Consider the following 26,446-nt stretch of genomic DNA (forward strand, 5'->3'; position numbering starts at 1 on the left):
CTTTGATCTGAACATATCATCAGATGTGACTATTCAATTATTTGTATTAGCTCAGAAAATAAATGAAGAGGAAATAAATGAAGTAGCATTGTCTCCAAAATATTAGAAATAATGTAATAAATTTATGGAAAGTAAGAAAATGGTGAAAATTTCTAAAATTTGTGAATAAGGAAACAAAAATTAGCTGCATGGATAAATCCAAGAGCTAATCTCTGAAGAAATAATCAAATTAATAAATGATCCATTTACTGACTCAGAAGGATAACTATGGAGCTCTTTTTCTCTATAGCTCCCTTATCTCCGGCATTTAGATTTCAGATGCATCAGTTTACCCAAGCTGTGATCTCTCTGTCTCTCTCCTCAACTCAGCTAGTCTGTTATGATCTGCTTGGCTTCTCTGTCTCTGCACTGGAATCTGGAAAGGTCCTCCATGCAGTAAGCTGGGCTGTCTCAGGACTGGCTTCCTTTGTTTCCTTTTTCCCCCAGCACTTAGTCCTGCTGTCCAACGTCTTAAAACAGATGTTTCATTTGCTTTTCCAGTTTTATCGTTGTTCATGATAGGAAGACCTGTCTGTTACCATTTACTTACTCATGACACGAAAAAGTATATTTAAAGCAAGAAAAACAGAGCAGCCCCGGTGGTGCAGCGATTTAGCGCTGCCTGCAGCCCAGGGCGTGATCTTGGAGACCCTGGATCAAGTCCTACGTCGGGCTCTCTGCATGGAGCCTGCTTCTCCCTCTGCCTGTGTCTCTGCCTCTCTCTCTCTCTCTCCCTCTCTCTCTCTGTGTGTGTCTCTATGAATAAGTAAATAAAATATTTAAAAAAAATAAATAAATAAAGCAAGAGATATATAAAGAAGGGAGCAGGAGAAAAACACTATTTGGAAAAAGAAGTAAAAAGAAAGGCAAGAAAACCCCTCAAATCCAGTAATGAGTAAAAAGATAAAAGCTCATATTCTAATGCAAGTAATGAAATAATAAATGCCCTCAAAAACAGAAACAGGACTGATTTAAAAATTCAAGTCAAGGGATATATGTACTAGGCTTATAGCAGTGTCATTTACAATAGCCAAACTATGGAAGTAGCCCAAGTGACCATTGATAGATGAATGGACAAAGATGTGAGATACATATCTACACACACACACACATACATATACACACAATGGGATATTATTTAGCCATTAAAAAAAGAATGAAATATTGCCATTTGTAAAAACATGGACAGAGCTAGAGAGTATAATCCCAAACAAAATAAATCAGTCAGAGAAAGACAAATACTATATGATTTCACTCATGTGAAATTTAAAAACAAAACAGGGGAGCCTGCATGGCTTAGTCGGTTAAATGTCTGGCTCTTGGTTTTGGTTCAGATCTTGATCTCATGGGTGGTGGGATTGAGCCCCACCTCTTACTCTGTGCTCATGGGGAGTCTGCTTGAAAATTCTCTCTCTCTGCCACTCCTCCCACTCTCTCTCCTCACTCTAAAGTAAATGCATTTTAAAAAATAAATAAAATAAATTCAAAAATTAAAAAAAAGGGAAAAAAGAGAGACAAACCAAGAAATAGACTCTTAACTATATAAAACTAACTGGAAGGTTATCAGAGAGAGGTGGGTGGAGGAATGAGAGGGACCAGTGGATGGGTATTAGACTACTTATCATAATCAAAAAATAAATAAAATAAAAATACAACTCAAAATACACTGCAAAAATAAATAAAAGTAGATAATCTCCCACCCAGTCTCATAAAGAAAGAGAAAAGAAACTGTGGAAAAAAAAGAAAAAGAGGCAGAGCAGATATAACAACTTACTTATAATAACATACAAAAAAACTTTATTTTTAAAGATTTTATTTATTTGAGAGAGAGAGAGAGAATGAGAAGGAGAGGAGAGAATCTGAAGTAGACTCCACACTGATCACAGAGCCTGATGTGAGGCTTGATCTCACACCCACCACATCATAACCTGAGCCAAAAACGAAGAATCAGATGCTTAACCAACTGAGCCACCTAGGTACCCCTGAAAAATCTTTTAATTATATATTTTTACAAGTCTGTACTTATTTAAAATGTGGATAAAATTTATTTCTACAAAAATACAAATTGCCAAAATTAAGACAAGAAATGGAAGAAATACAAAAATAACAACCTTGGAAGATATTGGAAACATTCTGTATGTTAAAAATAAACAAACCAGAAAAGCCCATGTTCTTATCCCTTTCACTTCCTTAACATGATGATCTCTGACAATTTTGTAGACAAGTTAATTTAAATCTACAAAAGAACTTCAAATTTTAATCAGTTTAATAGTTCAAATCAATAGGAAAAAAATGAAAACTCCAGAATTTTTTTTTGAAAAGCTAGTATTTATCTGATGCCAAATATTCAATCATGGTTGATCAATAAGGCAAAAAGACCAAGCTATCTAAAATTCATCAAACAGAATAAATGTAAAGGTTTATTTGGGAAATTTTAAAAACAACATAAACAACAGGGCACAGACTAAAATTCTTAAAGTATAATTGTATAATAAAAAATACTATATATAAATGAAGTCAATACACAAACTCATTGATGAATCAAACTTGTGGATCTTGAAAGAGACCTAAATGTATTTGTAGAAAATAAAGGTAAAAGTGATATTTTTTTTAACAGAAAAGAATGACTTATTCTTTTTTTAAATATTTTTAAAAATATTTTTAAATATATTTTTAAATATTTTATTTTTAAATAAATATTATTTATTCATGAGAGAGAGAGAGAGAGGCAGAGACACAGGAAGAGAGAGAAGCTGGCTCCATGCAGGGAGCCTGACATGGACTCTATCCCAGAACTCCAGGATCATGCTCTGGGCTGAAGGCAGGTACTAAACTGCTGAGCCACCCAGGGATCAAGAATGAGTTATTCAAAATTATTTTGAGAATAACTGAGTAACACAAAATATATATAAAAATCTCATCTTACCTCATACTTTACAACAAATTCCTGGTGGCTTAAAGATTATATTAAAAAATGGAGTTTTGGAAGCCCTAGGAGGAATAGAGGAGAATATTTATGTAATTTTGCAGGCATCTGGTAATCCTTACATATTGGAGACATACCTTGGCACTCTTGTTTGTAAAACTCAGTTTAGGAATGGCTGTCTAGGAAACTGACAATTATTTACAGAAACTGAGTTCCGAAAGGACTTCCTTTTGTGAATTGATAAAGCACAGGACATCTTTATGACTTAGACTTTCCTCAAAACTCATCCTAAAGATCAAGTTTTCAACCAGAGGGGTACTAATTATTCAAGGAAGTAGCAAAAACTACTAAATAGTTCTGTGTCGGGTCTCTCTCTGCAAGGGTCTTTAGCCTCACATGCTAACAATTGATACATCCTTACTGTGGTACTGCCAAAGTCAACGCTGGAGTGGGGGGAATGGGGAATACCCAGTGCCTTAGGAAGTTGCCTTTGGTGAAGTCAGTTTTGATATATATGCAATTTTTCAATGATCAAAAAGAGAAATGGCAGATGTTGCATAACTGCTTGCAGCTTTTAGTGTTTATGGAGGCATTTTAATAGTCTCATCAGTTTAAGTGGTGAAATAAAATACATTCATTATTAATAAATTTACAAAAGCATTAATATGTATAAGGAATACATAAATAGATATAGGCAAAGTATAAAATAACCAAACTGGGCTCAAAAAGGGTACATTCCCATATATTACCAATATATTTTTTAAATACTAAAATGCCTTTTAATATTTAAATAGTTTTCATGCTATATAAAATTGCCTTTTCATACACTATATCATATTGTTAAATAATCTCCTATTTGATATTAATCAGTGATAGCTCTTTTTCCTCATGGTCTCAATATTTATACCTCAGTTAGTGAAACATACACTCTGCCCTCAGTGGTTCTTTAAAAGGGGCACGTGGCCAATTTGTTTTAAACAAATATTACACTAAATAAAACCACATGTGGTTAAGAAATAAATGAGCTTTAGTCTTCTCAAATACTATGTTTTTTAATTAGTGAAGAGAGATACATATTGTTATTTTTCATGCCTTAATTATCAGTCTCTTCTTCTTTGGATTAGGAAATGAAAAACTCATGAGAGAGATAATTTTGAAACACATAGCAAACTCACTTATTTTGTCTTTGAATAGAGACAGGGTCAAAATTCATCCTGTACTCTAGCAGCTTTGTTTGTCAACATCTTTCTGTGTGTTCCTCACTATTCAGGTCTATTTCCTGTCACTAATAAAGTTGTTGTGCATAAAACAGACTTAAGACTTTTTGTTTTGTTCTCTCTGAAAATAAATGGTGATTTTCTTTTTTCTCCTCAAGAAACATGCCACAATATAGAAGTTTTACAGAAAATGGAGAAAAATCATTAGTTGTTTCCCACCTTCCCTTCTTTGTAATGGGTACAATGGAAAGAGAAATTTGAAAACAAGCAAAAATAAAGTCAGAGTAAGATCAAGTTCAACTGACTAGAGTGTCTTCCTCTTGTTCTCTTTTAAAGTATTTTCCCTTCCAAGCTTATCAAGGAATACATCACCAAAATGATCTATCTACTATTAATGTCAGACTCAATGTGGGTTGTTTTTTTTTGTTTTGTTTTTTGTTTTTTTTTTTTTGCAGTGAGAGATGCAAGGAAAATTGAAAGACAGAATTAAGAGGAAGCTAGGAGCGAAATTAGTATTTTCCCTTTAGGATCATTCATAAAATATTTGCTTCTTTGCAGAGATATGAGAAAATAAACAGTTTTATTTCACAGAATAGGAATTCAATATCAACTTTTGTTTAATACCTTAGAAACAACAGGGAGGGCAAAACCATCCATCACATACAACCCATAATAAAAGCTTTTAAAGTAATAGGAAGGGCTTCCACTCAGCTAGTCATCTAAATGGGAGCTAAAAAATAAAGAGAAATTCGAAATGACCACTAAATAAATAAGGCTAACTCTTGGACATCAACTTTTTTAAACAACTAAATGCCATTTAAGCCACATCTCTGGAAAAATGCTTCAGAATTAAAATCTGGGAATTCAACAAATCAAGAAAACAGAAAACCCAAACTATGTGGGGAAAAGTACATTTGTAATACTACTACAATGATAATAACCAAAAGTTCCACAAAGAAACCTTAAGTAAGTCCCTTCAAGACATTTCAGGCATTGTTTATCATGCTATGCACATTATACTATCAAAACACTGTTCTTGAGAGTATAGACTCTCAGCTTCTATTGAGAGGTGTTTGGTGATACTTAGAAGAATAATTTCTGTCTTTATATTTTGAGGTGGCCATCCCAAATCTAAGTATTTATACCAAGATATACTGGGAAATCTATGAAACAACTCATGTTAAAGTATTTTATTATGCCATTACTTGTAAGAGTAGAAGATCAGAAACAACCCAAATACGCGTGAAATGGACAATGAACAAATGAATGTACATTAACACAGTGAAACACTATGCAACAGGAATGAAATATACAGAAATGAAAAAGACCTCTATATACAGAATGATCTTCATTATATACTGTTAGTTGAAAAGAGCAAAACATAGAATAGTGCACAAAATATCCTACCTCTGGGAAAGAAAGAAATTATATGTAAATACATATAAGCACAGTTTTACAAAAACTAGAAGCATAAACTAAAAATTAGAATGAATGTTAACCTATAGAGAATAGGAAGAAACATGTATAAAAGGACAAGGGAAAAAAGGAAGATTTAAAAAAAATAAAACTTGTTATATAGTTTTGCATTTAAAAGTGTTTTATAACACCTAAAATCTATTAAAAATTAGGAAACAATATCTAAAAACTAAAAACCAAACCAAAGATGTATTATTATAAATCATATGGAGGTAAGGATCTTTTTAAAGTAGGCTCTATATTAATGTGGGGCTTGAGCTCACAACCCTGAGCTTGAGAGTCACATGTTATACTGACTGAGACAGCTAAGCATCTCAAGGGAAGAATTTAAAAAAAAAAACCCAAAAACCTTTAGAATACATTATTTTGACTGTACATATTTAGTGGAAAATATTCTAAGTACAGTTAGAACCAAAAAGAATTCTTAGACTTCAGTCATTAGTCTAAGGGAGTGGTAATATTGATATTATAATTTAGAAACTATATATTTATAGATTAATGCAAAATATTTTGTTGGTTGAGAAACGCAATTCAGCTTAGAAGAAAAGTGATACAATTATAAAATATCAATGTTGAATAAAAGAACTGCAATCTGGGGGCACCTGGTGGCTCAGTTGGGCATATGATTCTTGATTTTGGCTCAGATCATGGTATAAGGATGCTGGGATCGAGCCTGAGTTGGGCTCCCACTCAGTGGGAGTCTGCTTGGATTCTCTTTCTCCCTCTCCTTCTGCCCCACCCCCCAACTCTCTTTCTAAAATAAATAAAGAGATAGATATTTTTTTAAAAAGTACCGCGATATTAAATTTGAATTGGATGCCTTGAGGAAACCACAAAAGCACCACCCCCTAAAAAATGTCTTTTAAAAAAGTATATACTGTTATGTGATGAATTAAAGAACCAAGTTCTTTAATTAAGAGAACCAGGTTCTCTTCCTATAATTTTTCAGTTATGCTATTATTTCATTAAAAATTTTTTAGTTTCTTCTGACTAAACTCTTCTTCCCGGGGATATTTGGATTTATCCTTGCGTAGCTTTCTATCTTGCTCTTCTTAATAAATACAAAATTGTACAGAAGACCATTTTTATGACCAGTGTTTTCGTAAGTGTATTAAAAATTGCATTGCTAATTAAAATGCATTTATATTTAATGCATTACTGGATAGATTTTTTTAAGTAAAATCTTCATTAGAATCTATTTGTAACTGTACATTTTGTAAATTTTGGTCTAAATATATATGATGTTTTGAAAAAAAAATTTGAATTGGAAATGTAAGTATGAACTCTTGTTATTTTTCCTTTCCCAAACATACTTATGACAACTATAGCAATAGCAATGAGCATATCTAGTGGCCAGATTGTGGTCCTTAATCACGACTAGAAGCCGGAGATCCTTGGAGTAATTCATGGAATGATTCCATATCTGGGGTGAAAAATACCTAAGGTGAGATTGAAATATCTAGTTGCAATACAAAACAAGAACTGTCAAAGAATAATGGATTCTGTCAAAGGGACACAGGAACAAATATAGAGGAAATCTCTTGGCCAAGTTTGAAACAATTTGCCCATGAAAAAGAATAATGAGTACACGCTATTGTAACAGATTGAATATATGAAAATTCATGTGTTTATAATATTATATGAGGGGGCAGGGAAGACAAAATAGCAAACAAAACCACCACGGACACATTGGAAGCAACTAGAGGATCAGCCCCTTAATCAGAAAATAGATAGACAAAAGGAAAGTTTTAAATATTTATGCTCTCTTTTCACAATAAACTGTATTTCTTACTAACTAAAAAGCCCAAGTCAATGAATGAGGGACTCTGTGTGGGGAAAATAGGAAGAAACTATAGAAATAGAAAAGAGGGTAGGGATAATATGAAAAGAATAATAATAAAAAAAACAGAGCGGCGTCTGGTGGCAGCTGCCTTAGTCTTAGGTCATAATCTCAGAGTCCTGTGATCAAGCCCCACATCAGGTTCTCTGGTCAGCAGAGAGTCTGCTTCTCTCTTTGCCCCTCCCTCTACCACTCATCCTCTTAAAAAAAAAAAATCTAGAAAACACCAGTTTTCAACCTCCTGAGAAATAATTGATTCAGGCCATCATTTTCAATGGATGAAAAATATCTGATGAAAAATTGATAGTGAATCTCATAATGATGGGCGCAGTCTACCACCCCCTGAATCCACTGATCAAGCTTAGCATTACTGAAAGTGAACAATAGATATTGCTTCCCTCTTTATAGAAGACAACATGAGGTACATAACATCATTCTTTACCTCCCCCCCCAAAGAAAGGAAACTTGAATGTAATCAAGATTATATCATTAACTTCTATTTATAGGAAATTTAAAGAACAGAGAAACAAATTAAACCATACTGAAAGGAACTTAATGGACAAATCTAAATAGCAGGCATTCAAATAGGGGAACTGACTCAGCTTCTGTGAAAAATAAATAACATGGAGGGAAAAAGAGGGAGGCCCAGCTTTTGATTAAAAAGTCATAAAAGACATGACACTGTAAAATGTGAAGACTGTTTTCATTCTGATTGGAACACATCAACAATAGAATACACTGTTTTTTAAAAAATATTATAGAAATATGAGCATGAATGATGTATGGATATTAAGAAATTAAGAATTTTTTATGTTTCACAATGGCTTTGTGATTATGTAAGAAAATGTCCTCATAGATGCATGATGAAGAATGTATGGGAGAACTGTCATGAAGTCTGGACTTTAAAATACTCTAGTAAAAAACAATGACAAAAAAAGGACAAATGAAGCAAATATGGGAAACTCTTAATTATTTAAGCTGAGTGATGGTTATAAAGGGGTTAGTTGTACCATTCTATTTTTTGCATATGTTTTTAAAATTCCACAGTAATATAAATTGCAAAAAAATAAAAAATTAATGCAACTAACTCATTTTTAAATGTTGCCATTGGTTGGGTGTGGTTAGATAAATAAATGAAAGATCTGGAAAACAATGATGCTCATATTTTGAATTCAGTTATTGCACAATTCTTAGTTCCAGGTGAAGTGAAAGCAAAAATGTAGATCTTATTTAGTGGGTATATAAATGGGAGCCTGTGCTCTGAATTTTTAATAAGACATAGACTTTCAGAACTTCAAGCAAATTGGCTCGCCTAATATATTAAATACTAATATGGAAAATCAAATGTACAAAAAAATGGGCTACCAAAAGAACCACATGATAGAAAAAAAAAGTTTTTTCAAAAAAAATCTTCATTTTTGAAAAACTGTTTTTCTGGGTAATTAATGTATTTTACTAATATAGAATAGATGAATGTCAACCCAGTATTACCTTCAAGAGAAGAATCATGAATTTAAAGCCACAACAACTTTAAAAAACCAAACCACTGGGTGTCTACACTGTCTCCAGGACTGTTATTAGCCAAGGAAATACTGTGGTGTCTGTACCTGAGAAGCCAGTAATTCAATAGGAAACAAAGATCTGAGCATTTAAGATGTACAAGTTGAGTCTGGAGTAATGTGGAATAGAAAGCCAACTTAAAGATATTTAATGAGTGTATTCCTAGGAGGAAAAAATGTTTGAATAAAGAAATGCTTGTAGTGAAGATCCACATGGAAATTTATGAAGTCCCATGATTAGGTCAGTGTTGCCGGAGCTACAAAGCAAGGCACCGAGTGTCAGATGGATCTTGCTTTGAAAGAAAAGGCAGCTCCAGTGATTAGAAAAGTATTATGAATTTCTGAAAGAATATGAAATCATGTTATTGCAGATGATACCAAACTACCTAAAATTCATTGACCAAAAAAGAACAAAGAAGCAAAACATACATATAAGCTAAGTACATGGTGATACATTGCTGAAGAAAAATGAAACCATGTTAAAATCAAATGGCTTTTCACAGTTCTTTCTATTCAATTGAAAACATAACGTATGTGTATTGCTTCGTGTATTGAAAATACATATTTTATGAAATAAAATATGGAAGTTAGATACCTGGAAAAGTGTGCCACTGCCTAAGCAACCACATGATGGCCAGGGCAGGGGAAGGTGTCTTGTACTTGTACTTCCTGACCACCCATCTAATTAGTAATTAAGCTCCCTACCTTGAAACCCGTGTGTTTATAGATAAGCTTATAAAAATGAATGATGAGGTACTATCCTTGGGGCACGTGGATGTCTCAGTGATTGAGCATCTGTCTTTGGTTCAGGTTGTGACCCCAGGGTCCTGGGATCATTTCCGCATTGGGCTCCCCCACAGGGAGTCCGCGTCTCCCTCTTGCCTGTGTCTCTGCCCCTCTCTCTGTCTTTCTTATGAATAAACAAAATCATTTTTTTTAAAAAAGAATAGGTACTATAATTTCTTCAGTTATTGTTTTTGAAATTTTTTCATTGTGCATAACCTTCAGGCACATATAAGAAACCATATTTTAATAAAATTATAAGGTGTATTATTTTACAAAGTAAAAATCCTATCATACTATAAATGCCTAACCTTTTTTCACACATTTTACATAAGTTTATCTTTGCATAAAATGGATTTCCTTAAGTTGGTCCCACCTCCACTAATAATTAATTGGACATTTGCTCAATTTTGCAACTGCAAGCCAACTTAAGACTGTACATTTCTATACTCACATAAAAGGCTTAGGACATAACAGTTGTCACGGCACTGAAAATAGTTATTAAATCTCAGAAGGCAATGTTCCAGAAGTTAGTTTTCTAAGCAATTAGAGCTGACATCCAAAAATACTAACTAATATGACAACACTATCAATTTCTTCAAGATACCAGTGTGAGATTTTTAACAAGGAAGCATATATAGGAAAAATACAGAAAATCAAGAAGCAAGAAATTAAGTATTTTTTACATTATAAAAAATATTTTAAATGAGGTTTTCACAAGATTTTTTATATTTTAATTTTGTATCCATTTCAGATTATTGATGGTAATATTTTTAAAATGACAAATTTACCTTGAGTATAAATTTCTCAAATTCTAGGCCTATTCATGGAAGGCATTCAAGCAATGAAATTTCCTGGCCTACGTCTCAATCAGCTAACTATAAAACCAGACTGATAGCTAATGTTTTCTACTTAACTCAAATATTCTTAACATTCAATCCACAAAGAGAGTGGAGTAGTTGAGCATGCATTCCTTTGAATTAAAGAATTTAGCAGGTCCATTTAGCAGCCTTACTATAGAAAGAAGCATAACTCTAAATTTTAAAAAACTTATAGGGTTGGCATCAGCAACTGAGAACATCAGTAGAAAGTAAAAGATGAGGTTGATGGCTTATAGGAATTCAGTTGAGGGAGAAGATGGAGAAGCAAATTAATGTAATAAAGACAATGAGGAAATTCTGCAGTTATTATTTTATGTTTGCTATGAGTACGTATGCTTGCTTTTAACATTTTACACAGAATTGTCAGTTAAGGTTTTAGTGCTTTAATATGAAGAGCCTGTGGTCTAAGATAAACCATATATTGATGATAAAATGGTGGGTTAATTTCCAAATGAACCTCATGTTAAGTATGAGATAATACGTTGTGCTGCATGCAAAGGCAGTTACAGGTTTAATATATTTGGTGTTCATACATCAATCTTGCTAAATTGATCATTGCAAATTATCTCACAAATGTACCCGCGATTCAATGGCAAAGCCTCAAGTGGAAAACTGGCAGGTTTCATTCAATAAAAGTAACATAGAAATTTATTTTATTTTTACTCAAAAAAGGATTCTTAAAGAATATTTAAGGATGTCCAGATATGATAATCAATATTCACTATATTAAGCTTCCAGTGACTTCATACAGCATCTAATGGACTCAGTGAAGACTAGTTATTAAAGAAAGTTTTAAAAACATGCTAGATCCTAGTCTTGCTATGGTTTCTTCAGTCCAACAATTTAGTTCTCTTCAATGTAAGTTTCTGCAACATCACTGCATCCTGACAGAGAGGAACCATTTTTATACTCATATGAAAATAAGAAAATGAGTTCTATTTCTAGTTTTTATCTATAGGCTTCCCTTAGTAACAAATCTTTTAGAGTGTAAGGGTATTCAGGGTACCTTGAAATGATATATGTACAGTTTTTTAATTTCTGGGGAATTTAACCTATAAGCTTTCTCAGAAAAGAGGAAAGCAGCCTTCCCTGAAAATGGGAAAGTTCCTCTCCTACCCCTCCACCCCAGGTTTCAATGCTTTTTCCTTTTGCCTACTTCTCAAAATCTCAAAGGCTTCATTATTCTTCATCGGCATTACTGAAGGAAGTCACTTTTGTTGCACATATTCTTCTTATGAATATATAAATTTCTAGAAGTTGTTCAATTAACTAGATGAGGGGAATCCTTTTGACCTACCCTTTAAATATCTTACAATGTTGTTAATTAATACCTCAGTAAATCTAGACTCCTAGGGAAGATTGTGGAATAGGAGGACCCTTGGCTCAAATTTTCCCACTGATACAACTAGATAACACCCACATCAATGTAAATAACTTAGAGAGTGACCCAAAGACTGACAGAACAGACTCTGGACTGAAGGCAGATGTGGTTCAGCCACAATAATAGGGCACATGCAACACACATGGGATACAACCTCAAAGAACTAGGTTCTGGTGAACATGGGACATTGCATTGCAGGGCCCTATAGGACCTCTTCTTCACAAAACTACTATTCTCAAGAGCAGGAGACATAAGCTGACTTTCCTAACACATAGCAACAGATAAAAAGAGTCAGACAAAATGAGGAGACAGAGGAATATATCCCAAATGAAAGAACAGGACAAAAACATAGCAAGAGGCCTAGGCAAAAACAGAAATAAGTAATATACCCAATAGAGAATTAAAAGTATTGATCATAAAGATATGCACTGGACCTGAGAAAAGAGTGGAGGGCATCAGTGAGACCCTTAACAAAGAGACAGAAAATATAAAAAAGAATCAATCAAGATGAAGAACACAATAACTTAAATTAAAAATACACTAAACATAAATAAATAAATATAAAGAGCAGACTAGAGGAAGCAGAAGAACCTATCAGCAATCTGGAAGACAAAGTAATGGAAAGCAATCAAACTAAACAAGAGAAAAATGTAGTAATAAATGAAAATGGACTTAGGAAATTCAGCAACAGTTTCAGGCAAAACAACATTTACATTAATACAGATACCAGAAGAAAAAGAGAGAGAAAAGGGAACAGAAAATTTATTTGTATTAATAATAGCTGCAAATTTCCTAGAAACAAATTCAGATCCAGGAGGCATAGAAAGCCTCCAACAAATTCAACCCAAGGTCCACACTGAGACACATAGTAATTAAAATGGCAAAAAGTAGTGATGAAAAAATTAAAAATCAGCAGAAAACAAGAAAACAATTGCATATAGGGGAAACCCCACAAGGCTATCAGATGATTTTTAGCAGAAACTGCAGGCCAGGAGAGAGTGACATGACATATTCAAAGTGCTGAAAGAAAAAAAAAATCCTGCAGCCAGGAATAGTCTATCCAGCAAGGCTATCATTCAGAACAGAAGGAGAAATAAGAGTTTCTCAGACAAACAAAAGTTAAAGGAATTCATGACCACTAAACCAGCCCTATAGGAAATGTTAAAGAGGACTCTTTGAATAGAAAGGAAAGACCATAAGATGGAGAAAAAAAAGTAGGAAGCACAAAAACAGTAATATTAAGTATATCTATAAAAATTAGTCAAAAGTTTTACAAAATAAAAGGATACTAATTATGACACCATATACCTAAAATGGGAGGGGGGTGGAGGAGGAAGCAAGGAAGAGATTCAAACTTAAGTGGCCATCAACTTAATATAGAATGTTATATGAGCAGGACGTTGAGCAGGACGTTGTATACAAACCTAATGGTAACCACAAATCAAAAACCAGTCACAGATACGCAAAAAATAAAGAGGAAAAAATCCAAGTATATCACTAAAGAAAGTCAGCAAATCACAGTAGAGGAGAGAACAGGAACAGAGAAGGAAGAAAGGAACAGAGAAGCCTACAAAAGCAACCATAAACAAATAACAAAATGGCAATGGGCACTTTGAATATAAATGGACTAAATGCTCCAATTAAAAGATACAATGTGATCGGGCAGCCTGGGTGGCTCAGCAGCCTGGGTGGCTCAGCCTTCAGCCCAGGGCGTGATCCTGGAGTCCCAGGATCGAGTCCCGTGTCAGACTCCCTGCATGGAGCCTGCTTCTCCCTCTGCCCGTGTCTCTGTCTCTCTGTGTGTCTCTCATGAATAAATAAATAAAATAAAATTTTAAAAAAAGATACAGTGTGACAGAATGAATAAAAAACCAAGACCTACTTATATGTTGCCTACAAGAGACTGGCGACACATGTAGATTGAAAGTAAAGGGATGGAAAAGCATTTTTCATGCAAATGCAAGTGTAAAGAAAGCTGAGGTGGCAATACTTGTACTAGACAAAATAGACATTAAAATAAAGATTATAACAAGAGACAAAGAAGGATGCTATAAAATGAAAGTAACAATCCAGCAAGAAGATCTAACAATTGCAAATATGTACTCAACATGGGAGCACCCAAATACATAAAGCGGCTATTAAAAAACATAAAGGAAGTAATCAATAGTAATAACAAAAAGTAGTAGGGGACACTTAAAGCCTCAATAATGTATCATCCAAACAAAAAATCAGCAAGAAACAGTGGTCTTGAATGACATATTGGACTAGATGGATCTAACAGATATATTCAGAACATTCCATCCTAAAACAGCAGAATACACATTGTTTTCAAGTGCATATAGAGCATTTTCCAGAATAAATCACATATTCGACCACAAGTCTTAATAAAGTCAAAAATATTGAGGTCATACTGTGTATTATTTCCAAAACACTATGAAACTAGAGATCAATCACAAGAAAATTCTCGAAAGAACAGAATACATGGAGGTTAAATAACATGGTATTAAACAATGAATGGCTCAACCAATAAATCAAAGAGGAAATTAAAATGGAAACAAATGAAAGTTAAAACATAACAATCCAAAATCCTTGGGATGCAGCAAAAGCAGTTCTAAGAGGGAAGTTTGTAGCAATGCAGGCCTAGCCTAAGGAGAAGAAAAATGCAAATAAACAACCTAACCTTTCACCTAAAGGAGCTAGAAAAAGAACAAACAAACCCCCAACCAGTGGAAAGAACAAAATAGCAAAGATTAGAACAGAAACAAAATAGAAACTTGAAGAAAGAAAAGAAGTGATCAATGAAACCAGGAGCTGGTTCTTTAAAAAAAAAACAAAAAAATTGATAAACCTTTAGCCATCAGGTTTAGGCTACGAACTCATACATGCACAAAAGACTCAAACAAAATCAATAATAAAAGAGGAGAAATAACAACTGACAGAAATACAGGGGTTGTAAGAGAATATTATGAAAAATTATATGCCAACAAATCAGACAACCTCGAAGAAATGGAAATTTTCTTTTTTTTTTTTAAATTTTTTTAATTTATTTATGATAGTCACACAGAGAGAGAGAGAGAGGCAGAGACACAGGCAGAGGGAGAAGCAGGCTCCATGCACCGAGAGCCCGACGTGGGATTCGATCCCGGGTCTCCAGGATCGCGCCCTGGGCCAAAGGCAGGCGCTAAACCGCTGCGCCACCCAGGGATCCCATAATGGAAAATTTCTAAAAACATTCCCAAAACCAAATCAAGAAGAAATAGAAATTTTTAACAGACTGATTACCAGCAAGGAAATTAAATCAATAAACAAAAAACTCCAAACAGAAGATTTGACAGGTAAACTCTAACGAACATTCAAAGAAAATTAATACCTATTCTCAAACTATTTCAAAAAGTAAGAGGAAGGGATGCTTCCAAATTCATTCTATGAGGCCAGCATTACCCTGATACTAAAACCAGACAAAGTAAGTACACTCCAAGTAAAAGAGAACTACAGGTCAATATCTCTGATGAACACAGATGCAAAAATCCTTAACAAAATATTAGCAAACTGAATATAGTAATGCATTAAAAAAAAAGCATTCATCATGATCAAATGGAATTTATTGCTGGAATACAAGGGCAGTTCAATATTTGCATTTCAATAAATGTGATACATCACATCAAAGAGAGAAAGGATAAAAACCATACAGTCATTTCATTAGATGCAGAAAAAACATTTAACACAGTATAACATCCATTCATGGTAAAAACCCTCAACTAAGTAGGTTTAGAGGGAGCATACCTCAACATAATGAAGACCGTAGATGAATAACCTATAGAAAATATCATAGTCAATGGAGAAGAACTGAGTTTTCTCCCTAAGGTCAGGGCAAGACAAGGATGTCAACTCTTACTACTTTTATTCAACATAGTACTGAAAATCCTAGCCACAGCAATCAGACAGGAAAAAGGAAAAAAAAAGTCATTCAAATTGGTGAGGAAGAAGTAAAAATTTCACTATTCACAGATGATATGAGACTACGTATAGAAAACCCTCAAGGGCAGCCCCAGTGGCTCAGTGGTTTAGCACTGCCTTTGGCCCAGGGCCTGATCCTGGAGACCCAGGATCGAGTCTCACATCCGGCTCCCTGCATGGAGCCTGCTTCTCCCTCTGCCTGTGTCTCTGCCTCTCTCTCTCTCTCTCTCTCTCTCTGTGTCTCTCATAAATAAATAAAATCTTAAAAAAAAAAAACCTCGAGACTCTGAGAAAATGCTAGAACTGATAAATGAATTCAGTCAGGTCACAAGATACAAAACCAATATACAGAAATCATTGCATTTCTATATAGTAATAATGAAGTAGCAGAAAGAGAAATTAAAAAACAATCCCATTTATAATTGCTCCCAAAGTAATAAAATAGCTAAGAATAAATTTAACAAAAGAGGTGAAAGATCTATATTCTGAAAACTAAGAAATATTGAAATAAATTGAAGATAATGCAAGTAAATGGAAAAATATATCATGATCACGGATTGGAAGAACAAATTTTGTTAAAATGTCCATAATATACAAAACAGTCTGTGGATTTAATTCATTGCCTATTAAAATACCAAAAGCATTTTTAAAAGATTTTATTTATTGATTAATTGATAAATTTTATTTATTTATCCATGAGAGACACAGAGAGAGAGAGGCAGAGACATAGGCAGAGGGAGAAGCAGGCTTCCAATGGGGATTCTGATGTGGGACTCAATCCCGGGACCCTGGGATCATGCCCTGAGCCAAAGGCAGATGCTCTGAGCTACCCAGGAGTCCCTATTTATTTGACAGAGAGAAAGAGAGCAAGAGAGAGAGAGAAAGAGGAAGTGAGCAAAAGCAGGGGGAGCAGCAGGCAGAGGGAGAGGGAGAAGCAGGGTCCCCACTGAGCAGGAAGCCAGGAGAAGGGCTCTATCCCAGGACCCTGGGATCATGACCTGAGCCAAAGGCAGACATTAAACTGACTGAGCCAACCAGGTGGCAGCCCAGCAACAGTACTTTTCACAGAACTAGAATAATCCTAAAATTTGTATAGAACCACAAAAGCCCCCAAACAGCCAAAGTAATCATGAAAAAGAAGAACAAAACAGAAGGTACCACAGTCCCAGATTTTAAGATATGCTACAAACTTTTAGATATCAAAACAGTACAGTACTGACATAAAAATAGACACATAGATTAATGGAACAGGATAGAGAACCCAGAAATAACCACAATTATATGGTCAATTAGTCTCTTCAATAAATGATGTCAAGAAAAACTGGGCAACTACATGCAAAAAATGAAACTGGATCACTTTCTTACAACATATACAAAAATAAACTCAAAATGGATTAAGGACTTAAATATGAGACCTGAAACTATAAAAATTCTAGAACAGAGCACAGGCAGTAATTTTTTTGATGTGGGGTATAGCAACATTATTCTAGATATGTCTCCTAAAGAAAGGGAAACAAAAGCAAAAATATACTTTTGAGACTATATCAAAATAAAAAGCTTTTACATTGCAAAGGAAGCAAACAACAAAACTGAAAGCTAGTTTACTGAATGGGAGAAGATATTAGCAAATGACATATCCAATGAAAGGTTAGTACCAAAAATATATAAAGAATTTATACAACTCACCACCAAAAAATGAAATAATCCAATTAAAAACTGGGCAGAAGACCCGAACAGACATTTCTCCAAAGACCTCCAGATGGCCAACAGATATATGGAAAAATGCTTGACATCACTCATCATCAGGGAAATGCAAATTAAAACTACAATGAAATATGGCCTTACAAGTCAGAATGGCTAAAATGAAAAACACAAGAAACAAGCGTTGGTGAGGATGTGGAGAAAAAGGAACCTTCATGAATTGTTGGTGGGAATGCAAACTGGCACAGCCACTATGGAAAACGGTGTGGATCTTCCTCAAAAAAATTAAAAATAGAATTACCACATTATCCAGTATTCCAATACTGGGTATTTACCCAAAGAATACAAGAACACTAATTTGAAAAGATATATGTACCCTATGTTTATTGAAGCATTATTCACAATTAGCCACTAATTATGGAAGCAACCTGAGTGACCATTGATAGATGAATGGATAAAGAAGAAGTGGTAAAGATGTATAATGGAGTATTACTCAGCCCTAAAAAAGAATGAAGTCTTGCCATTTGCAACAACTTGGAGAAATCCAGAGAGAATAATGCTAAGTGAGGTAAGTCCGAGAAAGACAAATACCATATGATTTCACTCATTTGTGTAATTTAAGAAAAAGACATGAACAAGGGGGAAAAAAAAAGAGACAAATCAAAAACCAGACTCTTAACCATAGGGAACAAATGGATGGTTACCACAAGGGAGGTGTGGGGGATGGGTGAACATGGGGAAGGGGATTAAAGGTTCACCCTATCATGATGAGCACTAAAATGTGTAAGCGCTGAATCAGTATATTGTACACTTGAGACTAATGTAACACTGTATGTTAATTATACTGGAACATTAAAAAAAACCCAAACATCTCAATAAACCTTAAAGAGTTAAAAATATTTGATTTTCAAAAAACATACAGTTTTTTTCCTACAAAAACATCAAATATACATATATGAGAGATTTGTCTATATATTCTATTACTGTAGCAAATATTAGCTTTCAATTCACTGCCTTTTTACTTTCCCTTAAACAAAATGTAGACATATTTTAGATATCGGAAGGAGTAGGATTTGAACCCTACTATGAGTTCTTTCAACTACGTTGGGCTTGAAGAGCAGACCCAGCAAAGGCACACATATTCATACGTAAACTGAGGGTAGGGGTGTGTGTGTGTGTGTGTGTGTGTGTGTGTGTGTGTGTGTTTAAGTCAGTTGAACTTTCTATTTCCCTAATGTGTAAATCTCAAAAAATAAAAGAAGTAGTAAATATGAGTTTCCCTTGGTATGCTTGGTAATACTAAAAATAACTAGTAACACTGTAATGAAAGACATCTTTATTGATCAACATGTTGACATACTCTGGCTAGGTGTTAGCCATTGTTCATTTTCCCATGTGGCTTCCATTGGGAACTGGTACCTCTGGAAATCAGTAAAAGTCTTCTCTGGCTGAGATCATGTTCCTCTGACATTTCAAATGGTCATTTAAACTGGCTGCATGATGCGCTGGCCAGATGACTCTGGGTATGCAACCTCTTTCAGCCTATTACAAGCTAATTTCAGCTAATGGGCTTTCCTATCAATCTGCTCTTCTAAACTACCCCCTCCCCCTTCCTCCCACACAGCTCCCACTCATCAAATCCAGATATTTAAAAGCATTATGATCCTACTTCAAGCTACTTACATTTTAATTTTGTATAAAACTTCTACGGACAACCTAACAGCCCAGCTTGGCTCCAGACAGTATCACAATAATGTACAACATAGCTAAAAAGGAATTCCATTTTTTTCTAATTGGTCTTCATAGAAACATGAGGAAAGGCTTTCAACCCACTAAATTATTCAGCAGTAGTATGCATTCTCTAAATTTATTACTCTTGGCTGATCTATAGTTTTAAACATAAAATAAATGTTAGAATCTGAATTTAAAAAGCAATAAATAAAACTGACTTTATCAACAGGAGCTGTAAAGAAAATTCCATTTTCATAATTCACTGACTATCATCAAATTTATTTTGATAAAAAGTTTAACAAATAAAGTGAGAGAAACATATCTAACTAAAACAGCATTCAGTACACTAATTTCAGGACCATGTGAGGGCAAGTAATCACATATTTTTGGTTAATTGCTTCACACGTATTCCCGTTTTTAACACTTCGGCAGTCAATTAAACAATACTACTAAATGTGTTATGAGAGTTATGTCAAAGATCACATATTACTCCACTTGGCTTTTGCACTACTAAAGTGTTTTTTTTTAAACGATAAGCAAATGTAATAAAAGTAAAATCCGATGCAAAAGAAGTAAATTTTTAATTTGACCAATGCCTTCAACCCTTTTTTGAAATTATTATTTCAACAACTAGAGATTACTTTCTTTTTTTTTCTTAAAGATTATTTAATTAATTAATCTATTGATCTATTTGAGAGAGAGAGAGAGAGAGAGCACAAGCAGGGGGAGCAGCAAAAGGAGAAGGAGAAGCAAACACCCGCTGAGCAGGGGACCTGATGTGGGGCTTGATCCCAGGACCCTGAGATCATAACCTGAGCTGAAGGCAGACGCTCAACTGAGTGAGCCACCCAGTTGCCCCGAGAGATTACTTTCTCTCATACAGTCCAACAGTTTCTCAATCTTCATGCACTTTAAAGAGCTACATCCTCTAATAATTGTCTTTTTCCCTCTTGAGGCTTTTAGTAGGCTCACTTCCTAATAATGATGATTATTCAACAATACTAACAACGAAAACTATAAAGAATATTTTTTGAGCATTCGCTATGTATCATTGTGCTAAGAGCATTACACAAATGACCTTTTGTAAAATCTTTTTTTAAAAAAATATTTTATTTATTTCTTTGAGAGAAAGGGAGAGAGCGCATATGGGCTGGGGGAGGGGCAGGGGGAGAGAGAAGCAGACTTGCTGCTGAGAGCAACCCTCCCCCTATATGGGGGTCAATCCTGGGATCATGACATGAGTAGAAGGCACTTAACCAACTGAGCCACTCAGGTGCCCCACTTTTGTAAAATCTTTATATCTCTATAGAATTATTATAATTAACCCATTTCTACAAACAAACTGAGACTGAAAGCAATTAAGCAACCTGACAGATGTCCTAGGGCTAGGAGTTCATACACCTAGCATTTTAAAACAAGTCAGGTGTTATTATTCCTGCTCAGAACCTTTTATCGGTTTCTCATCACACCTAGAAGATACAGGCCCTTGGCCCAACCTACAAACTTTTTGATTTCAATAAAACAAGCTTTATGTGTTATGATCTCAAATTCTGTTTTTGACTGTACCTCCTCCAATCTCACGCTCACTCTCTTTTAAGCAACAATGGCTTCCTTGATTCCTCCAACCCACACAAGCACTCTCTGACCTCTCAGCCTCTGTGCTGCTGTGAGTCAATTTGCCCTCATGAATTTGCTTGGCTCACTTCTTCACCTCATTCAAGTCTCTACTCAAATGACATATTCCCTCAATATTCCAACTAAAATGCCACTTCACCTTTACTGTTTAGCTTTATTTATTTATTTATTTTTTTGGAGTTACTATCTGTCATTATGCTACATGTTTGTATGTACATTTTTTTTTCTAAAGCAGTGGAAGCTTCCAGAAAGCAGGGATTTGTCTGTTCTGTTCACTGCTGTATCCCTGATGCTTGGTGTAGTCCACGGCACATGGTGGGTTGTCAACTAACACCACAAAAGGAAGGAAAGAAGTAAGCAAGCAAGAAGAGAGAAGTTACAGATTGCAAGCAGGACACAACTTTTAAAGCCTGACAACCTGGACACAACTCAAAGCAGTGAATCAAATTCCTAACAACACTCACTCACACACACACACACACACACCCCCCAAGAAGCCAAAACCAGCAACAAAAAGCATGACTGTAGTTAGTCTTAAGTAAAAAATAATGATTCAAGAAAAAACCTTTCTCAAAGCACATGATTGGATATTATGTATACATTCATAATGCTGCATCTGGGTTAAAGTAAAAAATATGAAGCTTATGGTTACTTAATTTCATAACCCTAAGCAATTGTTGTTTAGGAATTGTTAATTTTATTGTCTTTTGAAATTGATTGTAATTCTACTCTAAGGTTGCATATATATATATGATAGGAGATGTTTACTTGGAAGCTACGATGATATTTAATCACTATCCAGATGTTTTCAAAGAAATGCCCCAGATGGTAGACACTGTGTCTGAAAGATCCAGTTCGGGAAATTTTCAGAATTTTTATTAGGCTAAAATTTCTATCCAATGCATAAAGCCATGTAAGAATGAATAGTATTCTGTTTTTGTTTTTCCACCTAATTCTGTTTCTTTTCTAGTGGCACCACCCTAAATCAACCTAAATATTTCAGGGTGAGGCTCTGCAGGTCACAGGGTCAAGCCCGCTGACAATGAACAATGGAAGTATCAGCCATCCCAGGGAGAGGTAGTGAATAATTTGAACAATAATACAGTGTAGCATAAAGGGAAAGTCATTATTTCTTTTTTAAAGGAATACCATACTCAAAGGATATATAAAATTCTCAGGCATATTGCTCCTGAGGCCCAGCTCTTTTAAAGCAATAAACAAATTCTCACTCTTCTTGATGATTTATATAGATTTCTGATTTATCTTTCTACGTTAACCCTTTAACACCTAGCACTGTGTTTTCTACATAGCACACATTCAAAACACGTCTATACTAGAGGGACTTTGCATATCAGCTTGTGGTAAGATACTGTGTTTGAAAAGTACATTCTTTGTGAATTCATTTTTTCCATTCCTCCTTCCTTCCATCCTTTCTTCCTTCTTAATTCCAAAATGAAAATAACTTTTAGAAATCAATAAAACTCAATTTATAAAAGAAAACAAATGACCACTGAGTTCATCTAAAATAAATACAAAAGGCCAATAAACATAAGAATGTGCTCAACTACTATTTTAAACAAAATCAAAATGATTTGGGATACTGTCTGCCTTTAAAATTGTCAAAAATATAAAAATTTTATAAGGCTAGTGTTAGGCGGGATATAGGTAAGTGTGCACTGTTTTGTTTTAAAGATTTTATTTATTCATTCATTCACGAGAGACAGAGAGCGATACAGAGACATAGGCAGAGAGAGAAGCAGGCTCCCTGTAGGGAGCCTGATGCAGGACTTGACCCCAGCACCCCAGGATCACAACCTAAGCCAAAGGCAGATGCTCAACCACTGAGCCACCCAGGCGTCCCTACGTGTCCCTTGTTGAAGGCATTGTAAATTGGTGTAACCGTTTTAGAAGCCATTCTGGCAATATCTATAAAACATTTTAATACATATCCATTTAGCTCAGGGCTCCATAGCTAGTAAGATGACTGCAAAATGGTTGACAAATGATCTCAAAAGAAATAAACAGGGAGATTTACTTTAGCACAGTTTGTGGAACTAGGACTACCTAAATGTCCATAATGGGTAAAAATTAGAAACAACCTAAATGAGCATCACTAAGGATATACTGTGCGTTTGAGAAAAATACACACTACAACCCTACGTGCATTATGTGAACATTTCTAAGATACTTTGAAGTGAAAACACAGTCCATACACTCAGATACACATATGTAATGGAATATATAGAGAACTATTTTCTAGACTTCTATATATGAGAAGTAGTGATACCAGTGGTTATCTTTGGAGGTAGGTGATGGTAGAGCATTTTTAAATTTTTTTGTATATTTCTGCTGTTAAAATTTGTATTTATGATTATTTTTTAAGATTTTGTTTATTTATTTAAGAGATGGAAACAGAGAGAGAACTTGAGCTCGAGTAGGGGGCAGAGGAAAAGGGAGAAGCAGGCTTCTGGCTGAGCAGGGAGCCCGTCAGGGAGCGATCCCAGGACACTGGGATCATGACCTGAGCAGAAGGCAGATGCTTAACCAACTGAGCCACCCAGGAGCCCACCTGCTATTCACATTTAAAGTACTAGTTTGATTTAAAAATAAATCATCAGACAGAGGGGAGGTAGGTGGGGTGATGGGTTAAATAGGTGATAGGAATTAAGGAGGGCACTTGCGATGAGCAGTGGGTGCTGTATGTAAGTTTTGAATCATAAAACTCCAAGCCTGAAACTAATATTACTCTGTATAATAACTAATTGGAATTTAAATAAAAACTTGAAAAAAAAATCATCAGATTATTTGTGTGTAGCATTTAAGGGCCAGTATTATATCATTTTTTACTTTAGTCTTGAAAAAGTTAGTGTTCTAAATATAGAAATAGGTTATTACTTTGTCCGTTTGAAAAATATATTCTTACTTGTGAAAATAACCCAGGCAATAGAGGAAAAATCTATGAAAAAGAAAATAACACTAGCATAGTTTCCCACTACTAGGACTACAGTCTTTTGAAAATATAGAACATATAGAACAGTATCGATTATAGGTCAATCATGTAAGGTAAGTAGTGACCAGGAACAGACAACCAGTGTATCCCTGAATGTATAATACATGTACCTACATGATCCAAAATATGCATATATATATGGAATATATATATTCATATATATTCCATATATATATATTCCATAAATATATTTATGGAATATGGGGAGATGGGAGAAAATATGCTCAATATTATCAGATGGTTTTGCTTAAAACACCTAAATCTGAGGTACAGATTTGATGTGCTTTTGCTAATGTTTTATTAGAAAATCATGAAAAAGATTATACTAATGGATGGTACTCAGGTATGACAATCAATGTGGGCAACCACCGCTTGTACTAATTGAAAATATGCTAGGAAGGTCTGTCTCCCCAGGAACACTGAACCCAGTAATTCTACATAGTTACCTGGAGCACCATCAGTTTAGTTTCATTCCCTGTGATTAAAAATAATAGTATTTTGCTAAAGCTTAAATAGCAACATATAAAGCTTCTATCTCTCATTGGGACCATAAAGTAGACTTGTTTATAAATTCTTTTCCAAAGAAGCATTGAAGATAGATGGAAAGAAACGGTAAGCTAAATAGAGGTTAATATGGGCATGAAAGAATTTTGGTACACTTTTGGTGGATAGTATTTCTACTTCTAGCCATTATTACAGAAAGCATTTGATTTCTTTCTGACAAATGAACTCACTTTATTGTAATTATGACTAATCCTTATTGGCATATACCTTTTCATTTTCTCACTTTTATTAATGTTCCTTTGTCTGCAGTAAGTAGGAGAACAATGCAAATTTTATTTTAAGCCCTACACTGTACAGACAGTGAATTCATTGAGCCTATTGCTTTGCTAAATAAAAACAATAGTTAAGAGAAATATACTGCATTAGGATTGGTGAGAGTACAGCCAGGCCCACCCAGTGGGTAAATGTGACCGCCGCATTTCTCTGAAATCCAGAGAATTCTGATGAATAAAGGTAATTATGAATAATACTGCACACCTTACCTGGTTTGCAGCATATGGCAGTGGTTCTGCATTGCCAAGAAAATAATGTTTCTGTCTGCATATATTCTGAAGCTTTATCTACATGTGACACAGAAACATAAGAGCTAGCTGCATCATGCTGACAGGATCCACGGCAAAGGTTGTTATTCTAAACAAGATCATCAGGAGTTGCATGGAATTAAAATGTATTCTAATACCAGAACTGCAAAAGCAGCTCAAATACATACAGGATTTCTAAAGACCATGCTTTTGTGTACTCATAAATATGAAATGCTGATGACCAGCCTGAAACAATTGGTTGACTTTCTTCTAAAAAATGATTGGAGATTTTTTTCAAAAGTGTATGTTTTTCTAATTTATTATTATTAACCATGAATAATTTTTATTCTAAGCACAGGTTTCTCCCTGCAGTTAGGGACTACTCACTTTGGGGACATAAAATAACTTTCATTTTACTTATATAAAACAATGAAGCGAAATATACATTCACTTCCTCCCTTTGTATTCTTTTGCTCAGACTCTCAATATAACTCCTCCCTCTGTGCACCTAATGGCCTCAGAATGCTCGATCCTCTACTAGCCTCAGTTAGCAGTATATCATGCTGCGAGTGCCTCATAAACCCCAACTTTTCCAATCACTTGTGCCTTATCGAACTATTACATTTTTCTGTCTCGATTCCTCAAGACTCATTAGAGACAAAGGGCTCATTTTATCCAGTAATGACAAAATTGTGAGTGAAAGATTTAACCTATCATTTCCTCTCTGTTAGGCTGTTATTGTTGTAGTAATGCTGCATAACAAACTACTCCCTGAACCCATTGGCTTGCAACTGTGAGCATTCATCTTCCTTACAGATCTGAGGATCAGCTGAGGTTCTGCTTCAGGGTAGACTGGGCTTGACTCTAGGTCCCCGGAGGGTTCAGACCTGCTTCACCTAACTTGCTCGGGACTCAGGCTAAAGGGAGAGTAGCTTTCAGGGACATGCCTATCTCGTGACAATGACAGGAACACAAGAGAGGAAGTCAAACTGTGCAAATACATTTAAGGCCTCTGCTCATATTTTGTCCACAAGTATTTCTTTAGCAAAAGCAAGTTGTATGACCAGAGTGGATGGGTTCGTGAAATATGTTCCACCCACCCACTAGAGTGCATTTCTAGATCACAGCTAAAAAAATAGTGAAGAGCTGACAATCTGCATAGCTTTTAAGGAAATATATTTTTTCTTTAGTGGGAATTTACCTGAGATAATACTGTACCTTAAGT

At 34.8% G+C, this 26,446-nt stretch overlaps 1 long non-coding RNA gene across 4 annotated transcripts in view; it reads right to left on the minus strand.

Moving 5' to 3' along the window:
• The window catches only part of LOC112672043 (uncharacterized), a 176,425-nt gene that overhangs the window by 59,983 nt on the left and 89,996 nt on the right, over positions 1-26,446 (minus strand). Inside the window, exon 1 of one of the 4 annotated variants that reach the window (XR_004803166.2) lies at positions 2,966-3,030. The exons of the other annotated variants lie outside the window; for them this stretch is intronic. This is a non-coding gene — a long non-coding RNA (uncharacterized LOC112672043). Of the gene's footprint in view, positions 1-2,965; positions 3,031-26,446 lie in introns of those variants that run through there. 4 annotated transcript variants of the gene reach the window in all.

Source organism: Canis lupus, chromosome 10 (assembly GCF_003254725.2).
Source record: "Canis lupus dingo isolate Sandy chromosome 10, ASM325472v2, whole genome shotgun sequence".
NCBI classification, from domain to species: Eukaryota; Metazoa; Chordata; class Mammalia; order Carnivora; family Canidae; genus Canis; species Canis lupus.